At 40.2% G+C, this 25,095-nt stretch overlaps 1 protein-coding gene across 4 annotated transcripts in view; it reads right to left on the reverse strand.

Annotated features, from left to right (window-relative positions):
• Nucleotides 1-24,524, reverse strand: part of b3gat1a (beta-1,3-glucuronyltransferase 1 (glucuronosyltransferase P) a) — a 176,339-nt gene extending 151,815 nt beyond the window's left edge. For all 4 annotated transcript variants that reach the window (XR_007440781.1, XM_049483776.1, XM_022664949.2 and 1 more), the window contains exon 1: nt 23,803-24,524. The gene's annotated coding sequence lies outside the window, so the exon portion shown is untranslated. The remainder of the gene's footprint in view (nt 1-23,802) is intronic.
• Between the last annotated feature and the right edge of the window lie 571 nt (nt 24,525-25,095).

The raw sequence follows: 25,095 nt of genomic DNA on the forward strand, positions 1-25,095 counted from the left end.
CTCAAAGAAGAATTGAGAAAAACTACATTCAGCCTGTTTTAAAAAAAAAAAGCCATGTACTCGAAGAGGAATTGAGAAAACCTACATTCAGCCTGTTTTTAAAAAAAAGCCATGTACTCGAAGAGGAATTGAGAAAACCTACATTCAGGCTGTTTTGCCAAATGCCATGTACTCAAAGAAGAATTGATAAAAACTACATTCAGCCTGTTTTTTTTAAAAAAAGCCATGTACTCGAAGAGGAATTGAGAAAACCTACATTCAGGCTGTTTTAAAAAAAAAAGCCATGTACTCGAAGAAGAATTAAGAAAACCTAAGTTCAAGCTGATTTGTAAATGCCATGTACTTGGAGATGAAATTAGAAAACCTATATTTAGGCTAGTATGTAAATGTCATGTACTCGAAGAAGAATTGAGAAAACCTACATTCAGGCTGTTTTGCCAAATGCCATGTACTCGAAGAAGAATTGAGAAACCTACATTCACGCTGTTTTAACTCGAAGAGGAATTAAGAAATCAGTACTTTTAAAGTTTCTGGCCATGTACTCGAAGAAAAATTGAGAAAACCTACATTCAGGCTGTTTTAAAAAAAAAGCCATGTACTCGAAGAGGAATTGATAAAAAAAACTACATTCAGGCTGTTTTGTAAATGCCATGTACTTGAAGAAAAATTAAGAAAATCTACATTCAAGCTGTTTTAACTCAAAGAAGAATTGAGAAAACCTACATTCATGTTGTTTTAACTCAAAGAAGAATTGAGAAAACCTACATTCAGGCTGTTTTGCAAATGCCATGTACTTGAAGACAAATTGAGAAAACCTACATTCAGGCTGCTCTAAAAAAAGCCTTGTACTCGAAGAGGAATTGAGAAACCTACATTCACGTTGTTTTAACTCGAAGAGGAATTAAGAAACCAGTACTTTTAAAGTTTCTGGCCATGTACTCGAAGAAGAATTGAGAAAACCTACATTCAGGCTGTTTTGCAAATGCCATGTATTCGAAGAGGAATTGATAAAACCTATATTCAGGCTGTATTTAAAAAAAGCCATGTACTTGAAGAAAAATTGAGAAAACGTACATTGAGGCTGTCTTAAAAAAAAGCCATGTACTCGAAGAGGAATTGAGAAAACCTACATTGACGTTGTTTTAACTCGAGGAGGAATTGAGAAACCAGTACTTTTAAAGTACTGTGATGTGAGTAATGGGAGTAGATACAGAACGTGCATTAAAAATTAGTGTACTGAGCACCGGCGGCTGAAACGCTCATAGCCACCATAAAGTGACTCTACAGGATTAGAGAATCTGATTGGTCTCAGGCGCTGGACGAGCGCAGTGCTGCCCAATCAGATGGCGGACGGATAGTGTGAGATTGAGTAGACCAGGTGGGGGGGATGAGCAGGGTGAGGATGAGCCGCTATCTGTTAGTGGCGCTGCTGCAGAGGACGACAGGGAGACAGCTACTTAGTGAAATTAAATTTACTAAAAGCAGACTTTATTGTTTTTAAAGGTCATTTTCTTGTTACCTCGTTACGGCGCTCTGTTCTTCTGCTGTCTGTAAAATCCAGAAGCTCTTAATGATCCTCAGAAAGCTGAAGCTTTATAGAGCAGTAAGTGTTCTCAGCCTGTTTAAACGGGTTAAAGATGAGGAGTTACATCAGAGCGCTCCGTATCAAAAGCAGATTCACAATAAAGAACTCTCTTTCATGTTGAAGGAGCTTCTTTATCTTGTCTTGTGTTGCTGTGTGAAGTTTCTAAAACCCATAATCATCATATTATACAACTGATGTTTAATAAAAAAGGAGGAGAACAAAATAAAAGAACAACCCGGCAAACCTCGTTTTGTTGAAATGCTAACGCTAGCAATGCTGAGTGACGCTAATGCTGCAACAGCAATGCTAATATTACAATAGCAAGGCTAATACCATAGTAGCAATGCTGAGTTAGGCTAATTCTGCAATACCAATGCTAATACCAAAGTAGCAATGCTGAATAGCAATGCTGAGCCAGGCTAATTCTGCCATAGCAAGGCTAATAGCACAGTAGCAAATTCTGATCAAGGCTAATGCTGCAATAGCAATGCTAATATCACAGTAGCAATGCTGAGCAAGGCTAATTCTGCAATAGCAAGGCTAATACCACAGTAGCAAATTCAGATCAAGGCTAATGCTGCAACAACAATGCTAATATTACAGTAGCAATTCTGAGCAAGGCTTATTCTGCAATAGGAATGCTAATATTACAGTAGCAAATTCTAGAGGCTTATTCTGCAATAGCAATGCTAATATTACAGTAGCAATGCTGTACTAGCAAGGCTAATACCACAGTAGCAAGTTCTCATTGAGACTAATGCTGCAATAGCAATGCTAATACTACAGTAGCAATGCTGAATAATAATGGTAGCAATGCTGAGAAAGGCTAATCTGCAATAGCAAGGCTAATACCACAGTAGCAAATTCTGATCGAGACTAATTCTGCAATAGCAGTGCTAATGTTACAGTAGCAATGCTGAATAGTAATGCTAGTAATGCTGAGCATGGCTAATTCTGCAGTAGCAAGGCTAATCCCACAGTAGCAAATTCTGATTGAGGCTAATGCTGCAGTAGTGATGCTAATACCACAGAAGCAATGCTGAGAGAAGCCATTTCTTCAATAGCAAGGCTAACATTACAGTAGCAATCCAGAGTGAGGCTAATTATGCAATAGTAATGCTAATGCCACAGTAGCAAATGCTGAATAAGGCTAATGCTGCAAAAGGCAAGGCTTATACTACAGCAGCAATTCTGATCGAGGCTAATGCCGCAGTAGCATAGCTAATACCACAGTAGCAGTGCTTAGCGAGGCTAATTTTGGAATAGCATTGCTAATGCCACAGTAGCAATGCTGAGCCAGACTAATTCTGCAATAGCAATGCTAATACTACAGTAGCAAATTCTGAGTGAGACTGATTCTGGAATAGCAATGCTAATACCACATTAGCAATGCTGAATAACAATGCTAGCAATGCTGAGCAAGGCTAATTCTGCAATAGCAATGCTAATTCCGCTGTAGCTAATTCTTATCGAGGCCAATGCTGCAATAGCAATAATAATACTACATAAGCAAATCCTGATTGAGGCTAATTCTGCAATAGCAATTCTAATACTACAGTAGCAATGCTGATCGAGGCTAATACTACAATAGCAATACTAAGGGAGGATAACTCTGCAATAGACATGCTAATACCTCAGCAACAATGCTGATAGAGGCTAATGCTGCAATAGCAATGTTAATACCTCAGTAGCAATGCTAGGCAAGGCTTATTCTGCAATAGCAAGACTAATTCCACAGTTGCAAATTCTGATCAATGCTAAAGCTGCTATAGCAAAGCTAATTCCACATTAGCATTGCTAAACGAGGGTACTAAGCGAGAAGTGTTGGACACGTCCAGGTAGCTGCACCTTTAAAATAGCAATCTGTCAAATTCAGAGCTCACCTGACTCTTAAAGGGAATGATGAGTGCCATGCTCATTTATTTTACATTATGCACGGTGTACTTTTCCCGTCATTGCGATAGCAAAGACACACTGACATGCTCTACATCAAGCTGCATGATGCATGACAGCATCTCTTTGAGTACATTGACAGCAGGCCTGACAGATAAAACAGGGCCATTAGGGTTAAAAATATAAACTTGAATTACAAAAAAACTCACATATATTACCTTAAATATTACTTGTCTCTTCAACTTAACCAAAAATGAAGTGAATTTGGATACATTTGCTTATTTGCTACATAATATTCTGTACAATTACCATTTAAAACCTTATATATTTCTATTCTTCTGTGTTTTAATCTATCTAGCTAAAATAAAAACAATAATTTTATAAACAGATTAATGTATTTCCATGGAGTAGACATGCTCAAATTCTGCTGAATATTATTACGCTGAATTTTAATTTGTTCAAGGATAATACTCAGTCTGTATTAGAAGAGCAGAAATCTCTAAACAAATGAGCAAATAACATACAATATATATAAAAAAACATTGGCTTTTTTAAACATTTATGAAAATTGTGAGCTAGTTTAAAAAAAAACAAATCTTATTATACAGAAATAGATGCAGAAATATACAAATAAAATTGGAAATCAATATTGTTCGGGTTTAATATGCAAAGCAAGGAAAGAAAGATAACCAGAGATAAAAGGTGAAGATGTTTCTGTGATCTATTTCAGGATCTTCTTCTTGTTTGAAGTTGTAAAGGAGTGTAGAGCGCTGCACGTCTCCTTTATTCATTCAGAGAGACAGCTCTGTTTTTACTGTCTTTCTGTCCAGAGTAATCACACAGGTCTCGCAGGACATCCTACAAATCAGGAGAAGCAGCTTTATTGCTAATATATAAAGCAGCAGCATGCTTCATTACAGCCTTTCACTTTACACGAGGAGATAACTCACTACTGTAGAGAAATAACTGCAAATTCTTACAAAAAAGAAGAGTTCTGTTAATCGAGCACTGTTTAGCTTGATTTAGGGCATGTCAGTAAGTCTTTGCTGTCGTAACGACAGGAAAAGTACAACTTGTCCATCTCAAAACATGCAAAAGGCATGTACTAATTATCCTAATTAATTATGGGTGTGGTTAATTTTGGGCAGATTGCCCATTTCCAATAACCTTAGATTTCCAATATTTTTTCTAAGGGTGAGTTTTCAGTGAAGTTTCTCCAGAAATAAGACTGTCTTTTGTTTTGTCTCTCTCTCATTTTCTATTTCTCTCTTTCCTTCTGTCTCGTTCCTTCCTCTTCTATCTACCTCTGTACATCCCTCTCTTTTTCACATTCTTTCTACCTCTCTCTCTCTCTTCTCTCTTTCTGTCTCAAACTCTCTCTCTTCCTGTCAACTATAGACAAAGTGCTTTATATTTTTCAGACTATGAGGCGCACTCAAAATCATTTTATTTTTACAAAAATCGTCAGTGCACCTTATAATGCAGTGCTCCTTATGTATGAATTTTTGGTTATATTTTCAGATTATAAGGCCCACTGTCGATTTTTGGGAAAATTTTTGGTGCGCCTTATAGACCCAAAAATATAAGGAGCTTTATCTATAGTTGATGGGTCTAAATTTATAATGTACATATCTATATTATACTTCAAATGGAATTAGTCTATGAAACACCACCAGCCAAGTACAATTGAGATAGGAAGGTGTATGTTTAGTTATAAGTAAAAATCCATTTTTACTTTTTTGACCCAGAATACCCACCTCTGTGTGTAAGTAACTATAGGTTTAAATAGGATCTCCGGTGGATTTGGTGTTTTACAGAGACTATAAGACTAGGTCAGTGGCTGAACTGCACTCAGCAGGGCATTATTACACATGTTATAAAGTAACATATGACATTAAAAAATAGTGTTATTAGTGTAAAAATCTCTTCCTTCTAAAACGTTTTTAACTGTTATCCATCTAGCTGGAGAGTGCTGTTAGCCAATCAGAGGCGATATGTTTGCATGTATGAATATTCATGAGCAAGAAAGCCGAAATCCTATCTTTTTTCCCGCCCACTCCACCGGACTAAAGCATGGTTATACCGGATTACCGGAGCACTCAAGACATTCATTCATTTATACTATAGACACAACTACACATTTTAAAATGAATAAAAAAAATGATAGAGTGGGATCTTTAAGTATTTAAGTGCTTTTAGTGCTTTCACTGCTTTTATCTGTGCGGCTCTGAGAGATTTACTGAAGGCGGGGAGATTAAATATAATCTGAAAGGGATTTTTATGCTGCGGATAGTGTAATTAGGATAATTAAGAGGCGTGAACATCTGTAAATACAGCCCGAGACAATAATCAAACATCAGGCTGTAGAGAGTTTACAGGGAAAGGGTGGGCCGGGATTGGCTGAGTACGTCGGGCGGGGGGCGGGGGGATGGGGGGCGTCAGTCAGCTGCCAACAGTGTGATGTCATCTCGGTACAGGAGGGCGGGGCTATTACTGAAGGTTCTGGACTGAAACATATTATCCTGATGTCACACTAAATGTGTGTGTGTGTGTGTGTGTGTGGTGTGTGTGGTGTGTGTAGTGTGTAATGTGTGTGTGTGTGTGGTGTGTGTGTGTGATCTGTAACAGACAGGCGAGTCTGATGAATGTGGACAACAGTGACATTATACTGCTAGCAGCTTCTGACACTCATCCCTCTCTCTCTCTTTTCCTCTACCTCTCACTTCTCTCACTCTCTTCTTTGTCTCTCTGTCTCAATTTCTACTTCTCTCTTACCTTGTGTCTCACTCTTTTCCCTTTCTCTCTCTCTTTCCCTCTTCCTCACTCTCTCGCCTTCTGTCTTTCTCTTTCTCTACTTCTTTCTCTCTAACTCTTTCTTTATCTTCTCCTCTATTTCCTTTCTATTTACCTCTCTCACCCCATCTCTCTCTCCCACTCTCTTTCTTCCTTTCCACCTCACTTTCTCTTTCACACTTCTCTTTCTTTATCTCTCTCCAGTTCTATCTCTTTTTTGTCTCTCTCTACCTCATTTTGAATGTTTTTCTCATTCCCTTTTTCTCTTTCCTTTTTTGACTCTCTCTTTCCTTTATATCTACCTCTCTTTCCTCTGCCTCTCCCTTTTCTCTCTCTTTTAGTTTCTCTTTACTCCCCTCTCTTTCATTCTCTCTCTCTTTCCCTCTACCTTACTCTCTCGCCTTCTGTCTTTCTCTACTTCTCTCTCTCTCTAACTCTCTTTCTTCCTTTCCACCTCACTTTCTCTTTCACACTTCTCTTTCTTTATCTCTCTCCAGTTCTATCTCTTTTTTGTCTCTCTCTACCTCTCTTCAACTGTCTCTCATTCCCTTTTTCTCTCGTTCCTTTCTATCTACCTCTCTCTCCTCTGCCTCTCCCTTTTCTCTCTCTTTCAGTTTCTCCGTACTCCCCTCTCTTTCTCTCTCTCTCTACCTCTGTTCTACTGTGTCTCTCATTCTCTACTTCTCTCTCTCTACTTTTCTCTTCTGACTCTCTCTATTCTTTCTCTCTACCTGCTTTTCTTCTTCTCTTTACCTCTCTCTTTTCTGTATCTCTCTTTCTCTACCTCACTCTCTTCCTTTCTCTCCCTCTCTCTCCATGTCTCTCTAACTTTCTTACTTTCTCTGTACTTCTCTTTCTCTCTTATTCTCTATTTCTTTCTTTCATTCTTTGACTCTCTTTCCTTTCTCTCTACCTCTCTTGTCTTTTTCTATTCTCTCTTTACCTCTTTCTCTCTTCTACCTCACTGTCTCCTTCTGTCGCTCTCTAACTCTACTTCTTTCTCTTTTCCTTTCTCTCTTCCTCTGTCTCTCCCATTTTCTACTACCTCTCCTCTCTCTCACACTCTCTTTCCACCTCAATCTCTCTCTTCCTCTCTCCATTTACTCTCTTTAACTCTTATCCCCTCTCCTTTTCTCTCTCTTTATCTTCTTCTGTGTCTTCCCCTCAATCTCTCTTTCTCTCTCGCATGCATGACCTCTTCCAGCTGGACAGTGCTCATCTACACTCTGCAGCTGCCGTCTCTAGAGCTTGAGCCTTGAATACATAGATATTATAATTTCTCTTCATCTTTCTCTCTCGCTTTCTCTCTATCTCTCTATCTTCTGTCTCTTTCTCTTACTCTAATCTCCTTGTGTCTGTCGCTCTCTCAATCTGTTATCTCCCTTTTGTCTCTCTTCTTTTTCTGCCTTTCTCTCCCTTTTGTCTCTCCTTCTCCCCCAATTTCTCCAACTCTCTCTCTTATTCCGTCTCTCCATTTCTCTACTCCTCTCTCTCGTTCTGTCGCTCCATTTCTCTACCCCTCTCTCTCTCGTTCTGTCTCTCCATTTCTCTACCCCTCTCTCTCATTCTGTCTCTCCATTTCTCTACCCCTCTCTCTTGTTCTGTCTCTCCATTTCTCTACCGCTCTCTCTCTCGTTTTGTCTCTCCATTTCTCTACCCCTCTCTCTCGTTCTGTCTCTACATTTCTCTACCCCTCTCTCTCGTTCTGTCTCTCCATTTCTCTACCCCCTCTCTCGTTCTGTCTCTCCATTTCTCTACCCCTCTCTCTCGTTCTGTCTCTCCATTTCTCTACCCCTCTCTCTCGTTCTGTCTCTCCATTTCTCTACCGCTCTCTCTCTTGTTCTGTCTCTCCATTTCTCTACCGCTCTCTCTCTCGTTCTGTCTCTCCATTTCTCTACCTCTCTCTCTCGTTCTGTCTTTCCATTTCTGTACCCCTCTATCTCGTTCTGTCTCTCCATTTCTCTACCCCTCTCTCTCTCGTTCTGTCTCTCCATTTCTCTACCCCTCTCTCTCGTTCTGTCTCTACATTTCTCTACCCCTCTCTCTCGTTCTGTCTCTCCATTTCTCTACCGCTCTCTCTCGTTCTCTCTCCATTTCTCTACCGCTCTCTCGTTCTGTCTCTCCATTTCTCTACCCCTCTCTCTCGTTCTGTCTCTCCATTTCTCTACCCCTCTCTCTCTCGTTCTGTCTCTCCATTTCTCTACCTCTCTCTCTCGTTCTGTCTCTCCATTTCTCTACCCCTCTCTCTCGTTCTGTCTCTCCATTTCTCTACCCCTCTCTCGTTCTGTCTTTCCATTTCTCTACCCCTCTCTCTCTCGTTCTGTCTCTCCATTTCTCTACCCCTCTCTCTCTCGTTCTGTCTCTCCATTTCTCTACCTCTCTCTCTCGTTCTGTCTCTACATTTCTCTACCCCTCTCTCTCGTTCTGTCTCTACATTTCTCTACCGCTCTCTCTCGTTCTCTCTCCATTTCTCTACCCCTCTCTCTCGTTCTGTCTCTCCATTTCTCTACCCCCTCTCTCGTTCTGTCTCTCCATTTCTCTACCCCTCTCTCTCGTTCTGTCTCTCCATTTCTCTACCCCTCTCTCTCGTTCTGTCTCTCCATTTCTCTACCGCTCTCTCTCTTGTTCTGTCTCTCCATTTCTCTACCGCTCTCTCTCTCGTTCTGTCTCTCCATTTCTCTACCTCTCTCTCTCGTTCTGTCTTTCCATTTCTGTACCCCTCTATCTCGTTCTGTCTCTCCATTTCTCTACCCCTCTCTCTCTCGTTCTGTCTCTCCATTTCTCTACCCCTCTCTCTCGTTCTGTCTCTCCATTTCTCTACCCCTCTCTCTCGTTCTGTCTCTCCATTTCTCTACCGCTCTCTCTCGTTCTCTCTCCATTTCTCTACCGCTCTCTCGTTCTGTCTCTCCATTTCTCTACCCCTCTCTCTCGTTCTGTCTCTCCATTTCTCTACCCCTCTCTCTCTCGTTCTGTCTCTCCATTTCTCTACCTCTCTCTCTCGTTCTGTCTCTCCATTTCTCTACCCCTCTCTCTCGTTCTGTCTCTCCATTTCTCTACCCCTCTCTCTCGTTCTGTCTCTCCATTTCTCTACCCCTCTCTCTCTCGTTCTGTCTCTCCATTTCTCTACCTCTCTCTCTCTCTTGTTCTATCTCTCCATTTCTCTACCCCTCTCTCTCGTTCTGTCTCTCCATTTCTCTACCCCTCTCTCTCTCGTTCTGTCTCTGCATTTCTCTACCCCTCTCTCGTTCTGTCTCTCCATTTCTCTACCTCTCTCTCTCTCGTTCTGTCTCTCCATTTCTCTACCCCTCTCTCTCGTTCTGTCTCTCCATTTCTCTACCCCTCTCTCTCGTTCTGTCTCTCCATTTCTCTACCTCTCTCTCTCTCGTTCTGTCTCTCCATTTCTCTACCCCTCTCTCTCGTTCTGTCTCTCCATTTCTCTACCCCTCTCTCTCGTTCTGTCTCTCCATTTCTCTACCTCTCTCTCTCTTGTTCTGTCTCTCCATTTCTCTACCCCTCTCTCTCGTTCTGTCTCTCCATTTCTCTACCCCTCTCTCTCGTTCTGTCTCTCCATTTCTCTACCCCCTCTCTCGTTCTGTCTCTCCATTTCTCTACCCCTCTCTCTCGTTCTGTCTCTCCATTTCTCTACCCCTCTCTCTCGTTCTGTCTCTCCATTTCTCTACCGCTCTCTCTCTTGTTCTGTCTCTCCATTTCTCTACCGCTCTCTCTCTCATTCTGTCTCTCCATTTCTCTACCTCTCTCTCTCGTTCTGTCTTTCCATTTCTCTACCCCTCTCTCTCGTTCTGTCTTTCCATTTCTCTACCCCTCTATCTCGTTCTGTCTCTCCATTTCTCTACCCCTCTCTCTCGTTCTGTCTATCAATTTCTCTACCCCCTCTCTCGTTCTGTCTCTCCATTTCTCTAACCCTCTCTCTCGTTCTGTCTCTCCATTTCTCTACCCCTCTCTCTCTCGTTCTGTCTCTCCATTTCTCTACCCCTCTCTCTCTCGTTCTGTCTCTCCATTTCTCTACCCCTCTCTCTCGTTCTGTCTCTCCATTTCTCTACCCCTCTCTCTCGTTCTGTCTCTCCATTTCTCTACCCCTCTCTCTCGTTCTGTCTCTCCATTTCTCTACCCCTCTCTCTCTCGTTCTGTCTCTCCATTTCTCTACCCCTCTCTCTCATTCTGTCTTTCCATTTCTCTACCCCTCTCTCTCTCGTTCTGTCTCTCCATTTCTCTACCCCTCTCTCGTTCTGTCTCTCCATTTCTCTACCTCTCTCTCTCTTGTTCTATCTCTCCATTTCTCTACCCCTCTCTCTCGTTCTGTCTCTCCATTTCTCTACCGCTCTCTCTCGTTCTGTCTCTCCATTTCTCTACCCCTCTCTCTCGTTCTGTCTCTCCATTTCTCTACCCCTCTCTCTCGTTCTGTCTCTCCATTTCTTTACCCCTCTCTCTCGTTCTGTCTCTCCATTTCTCTACCCCTCTCTCTCGTTCTGTCTCTCCATTTCTCTACCCCTCTCTCTCTCGTTCTGTCTCTGCATTTCTCTACCCCTCTCTCTCGTTCTGTCTTTCCATTTCTTTACCCCTCTCTCTCTCGTTCTGTCTCTCCATTTCTCTACCCCTCTCTCTTGTTCTGTCTCTCCATTTCTCTACCCCTCTCTCTCTCGTTCTGTCTCTGCATTTCTCTACCCCTCTCTCTCGTTCTGTCTTTCCATTTCTTTACCCCTCTCTCTCTCGTTCTGTCTCTCCATTTCTCTACCCCTCTCTCGTTCTGTCTCTCCATTTCTCTACCTCTCTCTCTCTTGTTCTATCTCTCCATTTCTCTACCCCTCTCTCTCGTTCTGTCTCTCCATTTCTCTACCGCTCTCTCTCGTTCTGTCTCTCCATTTCTCTACCCCTCTCTCTCGTTCTGTCTCTCCATTTCTCTACCCCTCTCTCTCGTTCTGTCTCTCCATTTCTTTACCCCTCTCTCTCGTTCTGTCTCTCCATTTCTCTACCCCTCTCTCTCGTTCTGTCTCTCCATTTCTCTACCCCTCTCTCTCTCGTTCTGTCTCTGCATTTCTCTACCCCTCTCTCTCGTTCTGTCTTTCCATTTCTTTACCCCTCTCTCTCTCGTTCTGTCTCTCCATTTCTCTACCCCTCTCTCTTGTTCTGTCTCTCCATTTCTCTACCCCTCTCTCTCTCGTTCTGTCTCTGCATTTCTCTACCCCTCTCTCTCGTTCTGTCTTTCCATTTCTTTACCCCTCTCTCTCTCGTTCTGTCTCTCCATTTCTCTACCCCTCTCTCTCGTTCTGTCTCTCCATTTCTCTACCCCTCTCTCTCGTTCTGTCTCTGCATTTCTCCACCCCTCTCTCTCGTTCTGTCTCTGCATTTCTCCACCCCTCTCTCTCGTTCTGTCTCTGCATTTCTCCACCCCTCTCTCTCGTTCTGTCTCTCCATTTCTCTACCCCTCTCTCTCGTTCTGCTGCTGGCACCGTCTCAAGAGCTTGAGCCTTGAACACACAGATATTACACTCTTTTTCTAAATCTCTCTTCAGCCCTTTTTCTCTTTTCTCTGTCTCTCTCTCTACCTCTTTTCCTCTGTCTCTGTCTTTATTTGTCTCTCTTCGGTCTCTCTTCTTCTGCCACAATCTAAGCATTTTCTTCCCTCTTTTCAATGCTCTTCTACAAACTGCCAAACTTTTATCCCTTTACCCAGCACAGGAGATCATTATAGAACAGGTTAACCATCCAAAAAGTTATTTTTCTCTATTTACTAAAGCACTCTTGAAGAATCTCTTTTTAAAGAGTGCATTTTTATATTTTATTTGTGTTCTGACACTGTAGGTTAGTCATGTCTTTCACTGGTCTCCTCTCTTTTACACAGTGAAAAAGAAGCTTTTATAATAAAAATACATGTAAAAAAATATATATTACAATATGAAAAGAAAAGAACACAAAGCCTCCGTGTGCCTTTTTCCCATAACCTCCACCTCCCTCTCCCCCGGGAACCTACAGCAGCGCAGATACAGAGGGAGTGTAATGGGATTACGCAGTAACTGTAGAGCAGTGTGGAGGTGGAGGTGGAGGTGAGGCGGTTCTGAATGGGTGGATGGGTTCGGTGTGAGGAGCCGGGTGGTGCTGTGAGGCTGAACTGAGCCGATTCCTGCCCGCCGGCCGCCGTAAGCCCGGCTCTTCTGGGGTAGCAGCTGCCGTCCCCTGGGGTATTATGGCTCAGCGATGACAGTGTATGTGTGTGAGAGTGTGTGTGTGTGTGTAAGAGTGTGTGTGTGTGTGTGTAAGAGTGTGTGTATAAGAGTAAAGTCTAAAGAAGGCTGGCAAACACACGCTGGAAGCCCTGCAGTGCAGAACTGAAGAAGCCCAGTAAGACTCCAGCCCGAGGCCGGCCAATCTGCTTCCCTGCTTCCTCCCCGTAGTTCCGCCCCTCAGCTGTTCATTAACCCAGCGATGAATAGTGAACAGTGGGTTTCTGGGTTGGGGCCGGGTGCAGATCGCCCCCCTGCCCGCTCTGAGCTGGTACTGACCCGACTCTCAGTGTGGCACACAGCCGGATGAATAATGTATACTCATACAGTGGTGCCACTCAGAGAACAATAGCGCTGTTTAATATTCACAACATGCAGATTCAGCACCCCTTCATCAAACACCACCTAACTATCTTATATATATATACAGCTCTGGAAAACAAGTTCATATTCATAAAGCTTTAGGAGTTCAGAAATCAGTATTTGGTGGAATAACCATGATTTTTAATCACAGTTTTTTTTCATGCATCTTGGCATCATGTTCTCCTCCACCAGTCTTACACACTGCTTTTGGATAACTTTATGCTGCTTTACTCCTGGTGCAAAAAGTCAAGCAGTTCAGTTTGGTGGTTTGATGGCTTGTGATCATCCATCTTCCTCTTGATTATATAACAGAGGTTTTCAATTCAATAAAATCAAAGAAACTCATCATTTTCAAGTGGTCTCTTATATTTTTCCAGATGTGTATATATATATATATATATATATATATATATATATATATATATATGTCATACTATGTCAGATCAGATTTTTTTAACAAACTTTAATATCAGACAAAGATAATATGAGTAAATACACAAATCTGTTTTGTAAAGCAGTCCTTTCTAAAGCTTTGAGACTCCAGAGAACCACAGTGATTCACTATTATTCACTAATGGAGAAAAAACATGGAACACTGGTGAACCTTCCCAGGAGTGACCGGCCGACCGAACAAAATTACTCCAAAAGGGCATGAAGAACTCATCCAGGAGATCCCAAAAGAACCCAGAACAACAACGAACATCTAAAGAACTGACACAGATGTTTATATTCATAAAGTTTTAAATGTTTAGAAATCAATGTTTTGTGGAATAATCTTGGTTTGTAATCACAGTTTTTTTCATGCATCTTGGCATCATGTTCTCCTCCACCAGTCTTACACACTGCTTTTGGATAACTTTATGCTGCTTTACTCCTGGTGCAGAAATTCAAGCAGTTCAGTTTGGTGGTTTGATGGCTTGTGATCATCCATCTTCCTCTTGATAATCATTTTTAAGTGCTCTCTTATTTTTTAACAGAGCTGTACTTAAGTTGCTGTAAGTTAAAACCATGAATTTTTCTTTCACAAGTCTTCAACCACTGCTTTCACTGCATACATGACATTATGAAATGTGTTGTTTCTGGGCTGCAGCAGCAGTAATGCTGTGTTCCTCAGGGAGCTGTTACCTCCTCTATTACACCCTGTTACACCAACTTCATAACTCAGATTCTGCACCACAGTACAGTTTCCATTCATCTATTCAGAGAGAAACCTTCACTCTCAGAGTAAACAGAGAACAGAGCCTGGTAAAAAAAAATATATATATATATATATATATACTTAATTGTACTTAAAACATAAAAAAGTCTAAGTATGTTTTTAATATACTAACATATCATGCTTTCATCAAATGCTTGAAAGAAACTTTGATCAAACTTTTTAAAATGTACAATATAATACAGTTTAAATAAATAGACTAATATGAAGTACACTTTTAGTTTAATGCAGTTTAATGTAATTCTTAATATACTTCCAAAATACTTATTTACAAATATACTTGTAACTCATTTTTAACCATTTAACTAAAATAAGAAACTTTTGAAGCGTATAGATTAAAATTTTCATTTTAGATTTGATATTGACCTTTTTGTCCACAAGCCATCTCTAAACACTAAAATAAACAGGAAAAAGGTGTTTTAAATGACATATAATTATAAAAAAAATAGCACTTTTAATTTGACTTTTTGGTTTTAGTGCTGTTTTTTTTTCATTGCAGTGGGCGGGGCTAAGCTATTGTTTCACTGCTTATAAACTTTTTTTTTGGCTCGTTTATAGTCTATTCTGATTTTTATTTTTTTTTAAATAGGTCTCAATTAGTGTTCAATTAGTGTTTTGATATTTGAATAAATAAGAAAAAGCATGATGTCCATTGTAATGCACGCAGGGTCTGAAAGGGTTAAAATAGTTCCATTTTAGTACAGTTATTTACACTTAGCACAATTTAAGTAATACTTTTGTACTATTTTTATACTGTAATTAAAGTATAATAAGTACAATACAAGTTGTTTAAGCATTTTAGCTCTCTTTAAATATACTGATTAATAATAAAGTGGCTACAAGAACACTTTAGTGCACTATAGCATAATAAGGCTTTTAGTATACTTTAATCTACTTTTATTCACTCAGGGATTTAACAGTAACATGATCTGGAGTTAGGAGGTTTATGCAGTACAGTGATAGGTCTGTGTTACAGGGTATAAATCAGTGGTTATCTGTGAGAGCTGCTGGTGGGGGGGGGGGGGGAGGGGATGTATAACGGGGGTTAATTCTCGCGGCGTGTTCGGTGTTGCAGGTCTCTGTATGACATTTGTCAGCTGTAATAGAAGCTGTGTAGCTGCACTCGAGCCCCGGCTGCTATGTGCTGATGTCCTGAATCAGCTCTAAAAATGCCCCGCCAGCCCCCCCGCCAACCCCCCGCCAACCCCCCGCCAGCCACTCGCCTTCCCCAGACCAGCGCCGAGCACACTTTATAAACTGCTCTCCAACCAATGAGTCAGACTTTTAACCAGGGCCGGTTATAGGGGTGGCTGAGGGGGGCATTGCCCCCCCAAATTTAGTTTTCACCCCTCGAAGCGCAATGCGAGCAATGACTAGTTTTTAAATGATCTCTTCAGGAAACTTCAGGAACTTCTCTTTGCAACACAGAAGTATTAGCCATTTTGCCACTTGGTATATGTGTACATAAATTAATTGAAATTAGGATAACTGTTCATTCATGTGCTTTTTTTTATTTCCACTTTTAAATATTATATTCTCAGCCTAGGTCTTGATCATTTTTTTACACTTCTATCAGTAAATTCCCATTTAATAAAGGTGGGGTATTGAGTCATGATTTTTTAATTGGTTCAGGCTTGTCGCTTTAAAGCAAAATTAAGTAAATTGATGTTCTATATATATATATATATATATATTTTTTTTTATATATGTTTTAATGTTCTTTAACTAGCGGTCGATGACTATGTGATTAATTAAGCAATAATACACGAGAAGGAGTGCTATAACGTGTAATATTGGCACTGCTGTGATGCAATTATTACACGTTATAGCACGAACCTCGAGTGTATTATTGCTTAATAATATTGTGATTATACCACAGTTCCATCATTATCGCTGTTTATTTAAAGATTTTAAAGAGTTAAAGAGGAGGAGAAAATAATAGGATCTGTTTGGTTATAAACCAAAACTCTGCCAGTTAAAATAGTTCCATTGCTGCTCTGTTTGTAGCTGTGCTGTTTGGTTTGTAAGCGCTGCACTGTTGCTAGGTTACCTGTATGTGGCGGAGTAATACTTGGAGAGAAAAGGGTACTCATAGAACACCTCTAAGCCAATCACATTGCAGGATCGAAACTTACTGTGATATAATCATGATTAATAACACTTTTTTCCCCAAAGATAATAAAAAAATAAGCTTTTGATAATAGGGTTAGTATTTAAATGTGAATAAAAGTGTGAATCAGCGTTAGAAACCTTTTTTTGGTGAAAATTTGTTTAAAAAAAAAAAAATAAATTGTATTAAAATAAAAAAAAAAGAATATTCTGTAAATAAAACATGGACAAAATCATATTTTTTACCCCCCTGTTTCTCAAGGCTCTATATTGGGATCTTTACTGTTTTTAATCTATTTGAATCTATGACCTATATCTACCCGCTAAAAAAAAAAAAATATATATATATATTTCATTCTGTTTGTTGATGACACCAATATATCTGACAAAGATGGCCACAGACTTATGTCAACTATTAATTTAGAATTAGTTCATATAAATGCTTGGTTTAATATAAATAAACTTTCTGTTAACATCAAGAAAAGCTCCAAAAAAACAAAAAAGGAACATATACTATATACAATTGCAAGGAATATTGGTGCAATTAAAACATCAAAGAGCATCAAAAACATTATAATGATGAAATTGGCATTCATCAGGATCGTACCAGGAAAGGAAGATTAAGAGTCATGGCAAGAACTACTTAACTAAGAAAAGAAAAAATTGACTTAAGAAACGAACTTTTAAAGTATCCTCAAGTGCAGTCACCACAAAGACTGTCAAACACATGATAATGATGAAACTGGCACTCATAAGGATCGCACCAGAAAAGGAAGAGCAAGAGTTCCCTCTGTTGCACAGGAACGATAAAGATATAATTTCTTTGTAGTGTGACATCTAATAAATAACTGTCTGTCTGTTCCGTCTGTTTTTAAAACTAGTCTTAAAACTCATTTTTACTCTTTGGCTTTTAACTCAAAATAAGATTTTATTTCTATTTTTAGTGGGGTTTTTATGTTTAATAATAATCTCTATACAACACTTTATTTTCAGCTGTTTTCTTTTTTAAAGTACTTTATAAATAAAGTTGAGTTGAGATCAGTTGAGCTATAAATATGATAAAAATTAAATTAAGTCATTTTTCTTAATGTTATGAGTATAAAAGCACAGTGTTTTGTTAATAAATTCTCTGTAATGTTGGATGCTACGTGCTAATGGTGCTAAAACTGCACAGGAAGCGATGAGTCACAGTTTCAGCTCAGCGTGAGTCGAGTCATGAATTGAAAATGAAATAATTTGAGATGTCAGTCCAGCGTTTGTTTCTTCAGTTTTAAACAGACGGCTGCTTGTTTCTTATTAAATAAATATCTGAAGTCATGGAGTCGAACCCGAGCCAAGTCCTGACCACAGTTCTCCCAGGCTTTCCATCAGGAGCTGCCCAGACCGCTGGACGACGTCAGGACGTAATAACAGAAACACCGGCTTACAGTTTACAGCAGCTCCGCTAACAGCTTTCAGCCCTGCCTAAACTCCAGCACGTCTTACATAACAGCTTATAATAGAGCTTTACCTAGCGTTAGCATTAGCGCCGCCGCCGCTACTTACTCCACAACATCTGTCTGAAACTTGGCCAAGGAGAGCGGAGGGAGAGGGGGGTGTGATGGAGGGATTTCTGATGATGCTGATGAATGCTAAAGCTGACACTAGTTAATTAGCATAGCGGCTAGGCTAATGCATGCTTTTATAGCATGCTGTTCTACTGCTACTGCACATAGCATTTAATAATAAATGCATTGTTGATCTACAGTAACAATAGAGATGATTTTTTTTCTTTTTCAATAAATGTATTTCTGTCTTGCTTTTTCCTAAGCAATGCAATGTTGTTATTAAATGTACCTCAGCAGTGCTATTCTAAATCACATTTACCTCAGCAGTGCAACAGAGTTTGGGAGGTGGAGGGATTTTATAAGAGCATGCTTTTCTAATGCTACTGCCCAAAGCATTTAATAATAAATGCAATGTTGATCTAACAGTACTCTAACAGAGATGAACCAAGAAAAATGCTGTACTAATCGTAAATTTACCTCAGCAGTGCTATTCTTATCATACATTTACCTCAGCAGTGCAATTTTAGTATTAAATGTATGTAGTGCTGTTCTAATCATATATTTACCTCAGCAGTGCTACTATTCTAATCATACATTTACCTTAGCGGTGCAATAGAGTGGATGGTGGGGGGGTGGAGGGATTTCTGATGTCGCTGATGAATGCTAAAGCAGTCACTGGAAATTAGCATAGTGGCTAAGCTAATGCATGCTTTGATCCAATGAACATCTATGCATGAATTTGTGATGCAGGTCACCAACATTGCAAAAAACATATACTCAAATGATCTAAGTAGAGATGCACTAACAAAGGTAAAAAAAAAATCAATAATTTTTCCCAAGACCAAATTCATTGCAAATGAAAATGCAAGCATTAACAGTTACCTCAGCAGTGCTACTATAAACATATATTTACCTCAGCAGTGCTATTCTAACCATACATTGTGCTACTATTCTAATCATACATTTACCCCAGCAGTGTTATTCTAATTATACATTTACCTTAGCAGTGCAGATCTAATCATACATTTACCTTAGCAGTGTTATTCTAATCATACATCTACCTCAGCAGTGTTATTCTAATCATACATTTACCTTAGCAGTGCTATTCTATTTATACATTTACCCCAGCAGTGTTATTTCAATGCAAAATTTACCTCAGTAGTGCTATTATTCTAAATCATACATTTATCATATGATCATACAATCTTACAGTCGTACAGTACATTTATATAAACCCAGAGTTTGTATTTGTTAAGAACACTGTGATTTAATATGTTGAGTGGATTTGTGGTCACTGTGTGGCTCACAAGGTGCTTAAGCCTATAATTACTGAACAGCACTGATACCCAGGTACAGATTAGCGAGCGCTAGCTGTGTGGTTCCTATTCCATTTTCGTTCAGTTTGCTAAGTGCGGACCACGCCTTATAGAAGTAGAAAAGGAGGAAGAAAAAGGGGAGGGAACTCGGGGAAATTTGGGCTGGAGTTCTGAACTGCGTGCTGAAGAAGCGTGCAGTTATATCCCCCCCTTTTTATTTAATGAGAAGTGGAAGAGTAGAAAAAAGGGGGTTGTTGGGGAGGAGGTGGGTTGCGAAGTTTTCGTCACGAGAGGTAGTTAGTTAGGGGAGGTATTTATAGGACGGTTGATTGATACGGGGTGGAGTTAGAACGTAGAGTTCGGGCGTGGTCCTTCTCCCAAACTTTTGTTATTACATAACATCATTTTAAAATGTTAAGTGGTGGATCCTGTAAGAATGAATGTCATGTGAGCTAGTTTTTGTGGAAAAAAAGTGCTCTGGTAATCCTGTATAACGTTGCTTTAATCCAGTGGAAGAGTGGAGGGGGAAAAACAAAAGGATTTCTAGTCTTAGAGTCTCTCAGAGTAAAACGCCAAATCCCCCGGAGATCCTATTTAAACCTATAGTTACTCACACACAGAGGTGGGTAGTCCAGTTCCAGAAAGTAAAAATCCAGCCCAATCCAACCAAAAATACACACACTCTCTTAGACAGACATATATATATATATATATATATATATATATATATATATATATACCATATATACACACACCAGATCAAGACATACAACAGCTCAGATTGCATGCATTGTCTCTCATCACATTTGGATCATTTGAATCATTACATTATCATCATCATAAAATGAATCGTAACCTCAGCAGAAGGTTGAAAAGCACACACACACACTTCACATATATATACATAACACACACACACACACACACACTTCACACATACAGTACACACACACATACACGTACACACACTTCAACAGGCAGGGATTTGGCTGTATGATGCATGTCATATTTGAATCATTTGAATCATTAAATGAATCATAGTCTTATTAGAGTGTGAAGAGCAGACACCTTATACGTTCAATTTCTTTCTTTTAAACACACAAACACACACACACACACAGACACACACATTTCACAGCCACATATAAATATACACACATTAGCTCAAGGCAAGGATTTAGCAATAGCTCTGGCCGAATGTTTCTTTTTGGATTGGAATCATTTGATTCATTATCATTAATTGATTCATAACTACAGTATGTAGAGTGTGAATAGCAGGCACACACACACACTCACTCACTTCACAGCCATATGTATGTACACACATCAGATCAAGTGTCTGCAACAGCTCGGGCTGCATACACTGTTTCACATGACATTTGAGCCATTTGAATCATTTCAGTCATTTTTATCAGTCATTAATTGAATCATAACCTCGTTAGAGTGTGAAAAGCAGGGACATCCTATGACCTGTCCAACATCCAATGTCTTTCTTTCAACACTCAACACACACACACACACCAGATCAAGAATCTGTAACAGATAAGGCTTCAGATGTACATCTGAATCATTTGAGTCATTTGAATCATTATTATCAGTCATTAATTGATTCATAACCTCATTAGAGTGTGTAAAGACAGAATATCATATGCCCTATGTCCAATATCCAATGTCTTTCTTTCAAACACACACACACACACACACACACATACTTCACAGCCATATATATATACAGTTGTGGTCAAAAGTTTACATACACTTGTAAAAAAACATAATGTTATGGCTGTCTTGAGTTTTCAATAAGTTCTACAACTCTTATTTTTCTGTGATAGAGTGATCGGAACACATACATGTTTGTCACAAAAAACAGTCATAAAATTTGGTTCTTTCATAAATTTATTATGGGTCTGCTGAAAATGTCACCAAATCTGCTGGGTCAAAAATATACATACAGCAACATTAGTATTTGGTTACATGTCCCTTGGCCATTTTCACGGCAACTAGGCGCTTTTGGTAGCCATCCACAAGCTCCTGGCAAGCTTCAGGTCGAATGTTTGACCACTCTTCTTGACAGAATTGGTGCAGTTCAGCTAAATGTGATGGTTTTCTTGCATGAACCCGTTTCTTTAGCACTGTCCACATGTTCTCAATGGGGTTTAAGTCAGGACTTTGGGAAGGCCATTCTAAAACCTTAATTCTAGCCTGGTTTAGCCATTCCTTTACCACTTTTGATGTGTGTTTTGGGTCATTGTCTTGTTGGAACACCCAACTGCGCCCAAGACCCAACCTTCGGGCTGATGGTTTTAAGTTTTCCTGCAGAATTTGGAGGTAATCCTCCTTCTTCATTATCCCATTTACTTTCTGCAAAGAACCAGTTCCACTGGCAGCAAAACATCCCCAGAGCATAATACTACCACCACCATGCTTGACAGTAGGCATGGTGTTCCTGGGATTAAAGGCCTCACCTTTTCTCCTCCAAACATATTGCTGGGTGTTGTGGCCAAACAGCTCAATTTTTGTTTCGTCTGACCAGAGAACTTTCCTCCAGAAGGTTTTATCTTTGTCCATGTGATCAGCAGCAAACTTCAGCCGAGTCTTAAGGTGCCTTTTCTGGAGCAAGGGCTTCTTTCTTGCACGGCAGCCTCTCAGTCCATGGCGATGTAAAACACGCTTGACTGTGGAGACTGACACCTGTGTTCCATCAGCTTCCAAATCCTTGCAGACATGCTTCTTGGTGATTCTTGGTTGACTCTTGACCATCCTGACCAATCTCCTCTCGGCAGCATGTGATAGCTTGCGTTTTCTTCCTGATCGTGGCAGTGACACAACTGTTCCATGCACTTTATACTTGCATATAATTGTCTGCACAGTTGCTCTTGGGACCTGTAGCTGCTTTGAAATGGCTCCAAGTGACTTCCCTGACTTGTTCAAGTCAATAATTCGCTTTTTCAGATCCACACTGAGTTCCTTTGACTTTCCCATTGTAGCTTTTGTAGCTGAGTCTAATCACTGGGTCAAATGAGCCCTATTTAAATGGGCTCATGAGAAGTCAACAGCTGTAGTCAATCAGAATCACTTACAAGAAGTGAAGAGGCCATGACATGAAGCTAATTTGATTGACACAACTCGCTACATCACCAAAATTGACAAATTTTGTTGCTGTATGTATATTTTTGACCCAGCAGATTTGGTGACATTTTCAGCAGACCCATAATAAATTTATGAAAGAACCAAATTTTATGACTGTTTTTTGTGACAAACATGTATGTGTTCCGATCACTCTATGACAGAAAAATAAGAGTTGTAGAACTTATTGAAAACTCAAGACAGCCATAACATTATGTTTTTTTACAAGTGTATGTAAACTTTTGACCACAACTGTATATATATATACACACTTCAAATCAAAAGTCTGCAACAGCTCAGGCTGCATACATTGTTTCCCATCACATTTGAATCACTTGATTCACCAATTTCGTTCATTAGAGTGTGTAAAGCAGGAACGTCCTACGTCCAATACCCAATGTCTTTCTTTCAAACACACACTCACACACACTTACTCAACACTCTAAACACAGCCATATACACACACACACCAGATTTTGACATTGAGTTTGCAACAGCTTATTATCATCATCAACATCACATTCGAATCATTTGAATCATCTTCATTACTATCAGTTATTAATTGAATCATAACCTTTTTAGAGTGTGTAAAGCAGGGACGTCCTACGTCCAGTACCTGATGTCTTTCTTTCAAACACACACTCACACACACACACACTTACTCAACACTCAATACACACACCAGCTCAAGACACGAAGTCTACAACAGCTCAGACTGGAATCATTTGAATCATTATTATCAGTCATTAATGGAATCATAATCTTTTTATAGTGTTAAAAGCAGGAACATCCTTCAAACACACAACACACACTTACTCAACATTCAATACACTCAACACACACACACACAAACACACACTTACTCAACACACACACCAGATCTAAGAAACAAAGTCTGCAACAGCTCAGGCTTCATGTTTGTCAGATTCAAATCATTTGATTCATCATCATTAATTGAATCATAACCTTGTTGGACTGTAAAAAGCATAGAAACACACACACACACACACACACACACACACTTACTCAACACACAGCCATACACACACACACACCAGATCTTGACAGATCTTGAGTCTGCAACAGCTTATTATCATCTTCAACATCACATTTGAATCATTTGAATCATCTTTATTATTATCAGTCATGAATTGAATCATAACCTCGTTAGAGTGTGTAAAGCGAGGACATCCTACGTCCAATGTCTTTCTTTTTTAACACACACACACACTTCACAGCCATATATACACACTCCAAATCAAGAGCTGCATACATTGTTTCTCACCACATTTGAATCATTTGATTCATTATTATCAGTCATTAATTGAATCATAACCTTATTAGAGTGTGTACAGCAGGGACATCATACATCCTATGTCCAATGTCCAATACCCCATGTCTTTCTTTCAAACACACACACAAACACTCGCGCACACACACACCAGCTCTAGACGTTGAGTCTGCAACAGCTCGGTCTGCAACAACTGGCTGAATCGTTTAGTGCATCGTCTGAATCGTCCTCATCATCATCGTTACCGTCGTTAATTGAAGCGTAAGCTCGTTACAGCGTGGACGGCTCGCCTGCATGTGTAACGAGGGGACAGCTCGTTCTTACCTCTTGGCAGGGGCCGGCTATTCGGCTCGTCTCGGCTCGGCTATTCCCTCCACATGCCGCTGGAAGGGCACCAGAGCTTCCTTCAGTTAAACCATCTCCTCTTTGTTTGAGCTGGAAGCGTCAGCTGCATTCTAATCGAGAGCCTTTACGCCTCCGAACGTGTGGCTCTTCTTCTCTTCTACCGCTCCCGGCCTGATTCGCTAATTCGCCGATGCGTTCCCGTCGCTGGGCTTTGGGCTTGGGGAATCGGAGTGAGTATGTGTGTGTGTGTGTTTGAGTGTGTGTTTGAGTGTGTGTGTGCGGTTGAGATGCTGCGAGAGGGAAAGCTGTTACGCTACCCCCTCCTTTTCCTCCTCCTCCTTGTTCTTCTCCTTCTTCTTCTTCTTCTCTTTCTTTCCTCTCCTCTTTCTCCTCTTCGTTCTCGTTGAATACAGAGGGATGCAGGCGATGATGATCAGCAGCAGTGATGCGGCGATGCTGCTCTTGCTCTACTTGCTTTGCTTGATGCTTCTTATTCTAATTCATATTCTCTCTCTCTGTCTTTCTTTCTCTCTTTATATATACATATATAAATATATATAAATATATATATATGTCTCTCTCTCTCTCTCTTTCTATATGTATGTCTCTCGCCCTCTGATCAGAGAGAGGTCAGGCTGAGCGGGCGATGGAGAGGCATCTGCGAATGTGTTTATGAGGCTGTAGAGCAGCTTCCTCAGCCAGGCTGAGAGAGACCACCCCTCCGTTCTCTTTAGATGGGCTTGCTAATGGCATGTACCATTACGGCTAGTGGGAAGGGTGGGCTGCTGGAAAGAGAGAGAGTGGGGGGGGGAGCGGAGCGAAAGAGAGAGTGAGAGAGAAAGAGAAAGAGGAGGAGGAGGGGGTTGCGGAGTGTGTGTGTGTATATGTATGTGTATATGAATGCATATGTGTGTGTAGAGTGAGTGTAGAGTGTGTGTGTAAGGGGTTTCTAAAAGGGAGGGTTGGTGGAGTGTGTATGCATTTAAGGGGGTATTTAAGGGGGTATTTTACCCCCCCACAAACACTATTCATGAGCTCCTCTTTCCCCCCACTTCCCCCCCTTATTTGCTTTGACCCATCACTCAGTCAGTCAGTGAGGGACCCCCGCATTAATGCAGTAATGCCCCGAGTCCAGATTACAGCCCCTTTAATCTCCCCTCCCTCAGGACCGGCCGATACATCAGAGTACGAGTCATCATCACGATATCCGCTCGTGCAAATATGATGCATATTTTTTTGCGCTGTGAAAATGGGAAATAAGAAACATACATT

The sequence above is a fragment of the Astyanax mexicanus genome, chromosome 9 (assembly GCF_023375975.1).
Source record: "Astyanax mexicanus isolate ESR-SI-001 chromosome 9, AstMex3_surface, whole genome shotgun sequence".
Taxonomy (NCBI): Eukaryota; Metazoa; Chordata; class Actinopteri; order Characiformes; family Acestrorhamphidae; genus Astyanax; species Astyanax mexicanus.